Below are 6,874 nucleotides of genomic sequence, written 5' to 3'. Positions count from 1 at the left end.
TGATGTACGTTTTTTGGGTGGTGGTTAATGAAAGTGTTACAAAACGCTACATTAATTTCTTGACCTCCTAATAGTATATACTTAACAGGGAATATTTGTTATCATCACGTAGTTATCAGGTAAACAACACCCACATTACTGTCCTACTGCTAAAAGTTCTCTTTTTTTTTAGCGGAGGGTTTTATTAAACATTAAGGTAGAATAAAAAAGATGTCTTATCAGCTTTTCTCGCTACTCCATCATCCTGAGGCGTACGGGCACAGAAACAACAACAAAAATGCATGAAAACAAAAGTTCTAAGGTAATTTACTTCGATCGGTAACAAAAATAGCATTTTTCTTTAAATAGTGCGTCATGCATGACGTCATTCGTCTGTTAGTTATTATACGGCATCAAGCCGATGCAATCAGCCCAATTGGAAGAAAACTGGAGATACAACTGTGTTGATGTTCAAGAATCTGGTGCGTTGAGCAAGTTTCTACTGCTTGCAAAAAAATAATAATAGAAATAGAACTTTTAATACTAGTCTCCGATATCCAGGAGTTGAAAACGTCGCTAGATCTGTTATTAGAGAAGTTAATCGGTTGTCATTATTGGTGCAGACCATTCGGTTCGAAATGTATTTTGTACTAGAGGTGTTTTGCGTATCTCCTGTTATGGAATAGGTTTAACCCCGTTGACATTGAGACGTCCCGCACGGACACCAGATTCGTTCAAAACTCTACGTACCTAACCTCATACATGATTAGTCTAGACAAGTAACTTGAATGTTTTAGTAACTTTACATACACAGCACTGCGTTTATATTTCATAAAATTTGCATTAAAACACAAAAATACCATAAAAAATATCGTACGCGAAGCATGAGTTTTTCCCCTAATTATAATAATAATTATGTTATTTGAAATGAAGCTGATTTTCTAATTATATTAATAGCAATGACATAGTAGAATGTAATAACTAATAACTTCTACAGTTTAAGTAACGTTTATACATTTTTAATGAAAATTTTTAAAATGCAAAAGCTTGAAAACAGTAATGGATGAGAAAAGTTTTATGTTGACATTTAAAAAGTAAACATTCTCCATCTAAAGAATAGCATCCGTTAACATAGAAAGGTAAGGATTACAGTAAAGGCGAAGAGTTTCAAGAGCTTACAAACAACACATCTTAATTGAGGTTTGAAGTAATTATCCTCATTAAGGACTTTTAATGACTTCGTCAGTCCAAACAAAACTGCTTTTTATACCACGCAACCGGTTATATATAGCTCCCCCTTTTCAATTCCCAACCAGTCCAAACAAAACTGCTTTTTATACCACGCAACCGGTTTTGGGAATTGAAAAGGGGGAGCTATATATATATTTTTTTTAGCGCAAAGCCACATTGAGTTATCTGCTGTGTCTACCGCTGGAAATCGAACCCCGGATTTTAGCACTGTAAGTGTGTAAAGTTATTGCTATCCCACCAGGCGACCTATATCTTGCCTGGTTCTATTCTGGTTTTGCATAAACAAGTGACCGGCACTTATCACTAAGATACAAATGACAACAGTGAGAATATCACTTATAACTAACCCTACTGAAGTATAAGTAACCGCTGTTAAACTCGACAAAATTGAATCAAATGTCTGCAAAATTGATACCTAAATCAAGATATTGTACTTTATTGAAAGGTCCATGGTTCGTGTCTCATTGCCGAAAAGAAAAAAAAAAAATATCGTTCCATATTTTGTAGCTATGGGTGTGTTATAAGGGTGAGAGTCAAATCATACTATTTGAAACAGAGTAGCTAAAGAGTTGGCGGTGGTTGCTGTTAACAAGTTACTTTCCTTTTAGTCTATCAGCCAAGTATTAGAAATGACTAGCGCATATATCTCCTGTGCAGTTTTGCGCGAATATACAAAACAAACAAAGTCATTGAAAAAAGCGCTTCAATAATTTCAAGCTGAAGTGAATAAATTTGTTAGTAATGTTCGAATCTACGAGATCATTTCCATTTGGAAGTAAGTGACCAACATATTTGTATTTTTTTTTTATAATTTAATTCACGAAAGAAATATTTCATAAAATTTGACTTATAAAAGAAAACAAAATGTCTGTTGTGTCTGGAATTAGTATCATTAGAAAACTTTTAATTTGACTGTCTCATTTTCTTCTGAAAAGTACAAAATATTTTTTAAAGGAAAAATGTAGCAATATTTTAATATTAATGATATTGTCGCACTGGCATGGCCAGGTGGTTAGGGTGCTCGACACGCAGTCTGTGGGTCACGGGTTCGAATCCTTGTTCCACCAAACATGCTTGCTCTTTCAGCTATGGGGGCGTTATAATGTGACGATCCATTAAACATGCACGCTCTTTCAGTTTTGGGGGCGTTATAACGTGACGGTCAATCCCACTATTCGTTGGTAAAAGAGTAGCCCTAGAGTTGGCGGTGGGTGGTGATGACTAGCTGCCTTCCCTCTAGTCTTATACTGCTAAATTAGGGACGGCTAACGCAGATAGTCTTCGTGTAGCTTTGCGCGAAATTCAAAAAGAAACAAAAAAAAACATACATGACGCCCAACTAACTAATATGACTTATGTTAAATCGTTCTCGCTAATAGGAAAGCTACGATATACAATATTTAAATTAATGTAGTGTTTATAGATCAATTACAAAATCTATTTTTAATTCCACAGACTGTATTGTAAAACAAAGAAGATAAATTCTACTGTAAATGTGTGCCACAATTTCCTCTAGTGAATAAAGACACAATGTTGATGTCCTTTCATTACTTAAGTCTCATTATGAAGCTGATTCCCATATAAATAACAAGTAGGCATTTTTGTTAAGACAAAAAAAAAAGGTTGTTTAAAAATACTTAACAAAATAAAATATTATTCTATCTCTTACCCAGAAAAAATATTTTAATGAAGAATAGCACTGTGGAGACGCTACTCACTAGAGGTTGTTTGAAATATATAGCACGGTTGGTATACTGTTACTTTTATGTTTTAAGAAATACACATGTATCGATATATTATTACATGTAAATAAGTCTTAAAGTAATATATAGCCTTATTTAATATGACATTTTCAGATGTTGTAAGACATCGTAATCTATACATCATTTGTTTTAACCTTTTAAAGTGATTAATTGTCTACTTATATACATAAAAATGTATAATTTTATTTACGATTATACTTTTATGCTTCTCTTCGCACAGGTTTTCTTCTATGTAATTGTGTCCTGTTGTATACCTGCGCCATCTTCTGGAGCTTGAATTAACTAATTATCTATGGTCAACTACTTCGAGAAAAACACTTCAAATATAATGCTCATTGAATGAACCAAAATAAGTTACCTTATTTTCACGTAAATAATGATTACAAATTGATTGCAGTATAAATTTATCAGAAAATATGTGTAACATTCGGGATAATCTTGATACACAAATATACAAAAAGAATAGAATATGTGACTGTACAGAAAATTTTATGATTCTGTATGAAACAATCACTTAATAAATCTTTGATTGTATCTTTGAATGCTCCATTGTTATGTTACATAAGTTAAGTTAATTATAACAATAATGATTTTTGTTTGTTTTTTTCTTCTGTAAAATACAATACACTGAATTTGACTGTAATTAAACCATCTTGTACCAGCTCCGAACATTCCAGTTTCTTCTTTACTTCAAAGACTTTCCGCATATATATAATCATCTCATCAATAACTAATTGTTTGCATTTTTTATATTGATGAAATGAATTTAAAGTTAATGTTTGCTCCCAAACTTCGTTGATCCATTTTCCGCATATATAATCATCTCATCAATAACTAATTGTTTGCATTTTTTATATTGATGAAATGAATTTAAAGTTAATGTTTGCTCCCAAACTTCGTTGATCCATTTTCTTTTAAAAAATAAATCACATTAAACGAAAGTTGAAAATGTTTCAAACGCTTGTAAACTACTCTTCTATTTCTGAGATTTTAAGGTGTTTTTTGTGTTATTTTTTAGTTGAACCGTAAACAAGCTCATACTTCTATTGAACTCCACGCGTTAGGTAGTCTCGAATGAAATTCTTTCGTTTTTAAAGCGACCTCTACACAAGAGAATATTTTCCTATTAACTCTACACTACATGGCTATTTTAATGGGACTCTGCTCAAGATATTATCTCTGTCGGAATCAACACTTGGAGGTTAATTCAGCTAATTACTTTACTGGCAGATTAATTTGAGTTATATTTCACACAACTTAGTTGATTTAATCGATATATAAACGCAACGATTCAGTTAAGCTTAACATAAGCTCCTTATTAAAGTTGAACTCAACAAAAAAGCGGTTCTTTCGGTTAAAGAGTGTTTATTTTAATTAATATTTACACTAGATAGAGCATTCTTTTAAAATAAACAATCATTGTATATTTTATACCTGATTATTCCAGTGGAATATTTTGGTTAAAATCAAGGTGCTCTATAAGCATAATACAAATAGCACTCTAAAACAAAATCAACAATGTTTTACTTTAAAAGCCAATTTCTACTCACTTTCATTTGCTTCTCTACCCAACAAGCCCAAAAACTAGGTAAGAAACCATCACCAAGATACCACACCAGAAAGTGACCAACCCATCAAACTGTTCATTTTTCTTCTTCTTGTTTCAGTTGAGATAACTCTACAACTACTTTATCATTAACGTCAGTTTAAACCTAAATCGACTCTATGTGTTTCTGGGAAGTGCATGATGTCATGTTTTAGTCGTAATAACTATTAGTAATTATAAAACAAAATCATAATTCTAGTGTAAACGATGTTATCATTATCCCTTGAAGTTAGCTTTCTTACAGAAATATGGTGCTTCTTGAAAATGCTTAAGTACAGGGTGAAACAGGCATTACCAGCCAATAATAGATGAACATTAGATGACGGTAGCAAGTAGAATACTCGATACTTTGTACACTATGCAATCGGTGTCTAAAGAGAGCCAAACCCTGTATTATGTATGAAATGAAGGAAAGAAATAGAATACACTAACATGGCCAGGTGGTTAGGGCGCTTGACTCGCAAACTGAGGGCCACGGGTTCGAATCCCCTCCCACCAAAAATGCTCGCCCTTTCAGCCGTGGGGGGCGTTATAAAGTCACGGTCAATCCCACTATTCGTTGGTAAAAGAGTAGCCCAAGAGTTGGTGGTGGGTGGTGATGCCTAGCTGCCTTCCCTCTAGTCTTTGACTACTAAATTAGGGACGGCTAGAACAGATGGCCCTCGTGTAGCTTTGCGCGAAACTCAAAACAAACAAAGAAATATACGCTTAACAACAAACAAACGAACAAATCGAATTATTATTAAGAGATAGCGACGAATGTTGGTATTTATTCAATGAACTTCTCTCACTTCTGGTTGTCTTTTTTTTATGATTAGACACGAATTAATATCCAGGCTTTATCCCTAAATGCGATTGGACAAGAAAAAAATACTTAACAAAATAAATTATTTAGATTTTGTTTGATAGATCAATGTGGATCTACTTTACGACAGTTAACTAACCGAACTGTAAAGGATATCAATATTATTCTTGTTGGATATTTTATGTTTCAAATTACGTCAAAGCAATAATGGAAGTTGTTGTAGAAAAAAATTAAAAATGGTAACTTTCTAGGAAATCTCTGTTTAATCCTTGTAGCAATTGAAATTCTTTGGTTTTATAAACTGTACCTATTACTTTATATATGTATATATATATGTGTGTGTATTACAGTGGACTATGGTGATTTTAGTCATAGATGAGTTGAACATTCGTTTAAAATATCAATCGTACACACCACCCTTTACATGAAACATGATAAAGTAAAAATAAGCATTGGCAGTGTTCAGCTATTAATACGAATATTAGTTCGTCAAGATATTAATGTCGCTTTTTTTAGATGAAAAAAACCCCGAAGAAATTATATATCATAACAAAATATTTATTAAATGAAATAGTCTCCATTCTTATCGATAATGCTTTTCCATCGTACAATCAGATTGTTAATGCCCTGATTAAAGAAATCACTTGATTTTGAAATAAAAAAACATGTCGATGTCCTCTTTAACACCTTCCACATTTGGATACGTTTTCCCATTAAGATGGTGTTGCAGCGAACGAAAGAGATGGTAATCTGATGGTGCCATATCTGGAGAATATAGTGGATGGGGGAGAACTTCCCAACCCCACTCCATAATCTTCTGTTGCGTCAAACGTGCCAGATGTTGACGTGCATTGTCGTGGAGAAGAACACCTTTCCGATTGATAAGTGAAGGGCGTTTCTGATGAAGGGCTTGATTTAAACGTTCCAGTTGCTGACTATAGATCTCTGCATTGACAGTTCGCTGTGGATTTAGGAATTCGAATTTAATTACTAACGATCTTTATTTTTATCTACGTAAAACTGATTCACACACACCACAACTCTATGGCATACCTAAACCACACAAACAGGACTGCACCCATACGACCTATACTGTCCACTTATGATTCATTCAACTTCAATCTTGGCAAATACATAGCCTGGGCTCTCACACCATATGTAACATCTGCAGGTTTATTTTTTAAAGATGCCTTCAGTTTCAAATATACACTAGAACAACTAAATTCGAAAGCCTTAATGGCTAGTTTTGATGTTGTGTCACTCTTCACCGAAGTCCCCGCCAATGAAGCTTGCAATATTGCACTCAACCTCTACATTGATGACCCTAACAAGTCAATGCACATCCCCAGCACACTTTTTGCTTCTCTTTGAGAATTTACAACGACTAAAACCAACTTCATTTTCAAACAACGAACATTTCCTTCAAATAGATGGTTTAAATATGGGCAATCCTGTTTCGCCCGTTCTTGC

At 33.6% G+C, this 6,874-nt stretch overlaps 1 long non-coding RNA gene across 2 annotated transcripts in view; it reads left to right on the top strand.

Moving 5' to 3' along the window:
• Positions 1-3,553, top strand: part of LOC111085839 — a 16,017-nt gene extending 12,464 nt beyond the window's left edge. The window contains exons 3-4 of one of the 2 annotated variants that reach the window (XR_002610615.1): positions 2,904-2,975; positions 3,214-3,553. This is a non-coding gene — a long non-coding RNA (uncharacterized LOC111085839). The remainder of the gene's footprint in view (positions 1-2,903; positions 2,976-3,213) is intronic. The other variant, XR_002610616.1, reaches the window with a different exon arrangement.
• Positions 3,554-6,874: the final 3,321 nt, after the last annotated feature.

The sequence above is a fragment of the Limulus polyphemus genome, unplaced genomic scaffold, assembly GCF_000517525.1.
Source record: "Limulus polyphemus unplaced genomic scaffold, Limulus_polyphemus-2.1.2 Scaffold650, whole genome shotgun sequence".
NCBI classification, from domain to species: Eukaryota; Metazoa; Arthropoda; class Merostomata; order Xiphosura; family Limulidae; genus Limulus; species Limulus polyphemus.
This window is presented reverse-complemented; position numbering and strand designations above follow the sequence as displayed.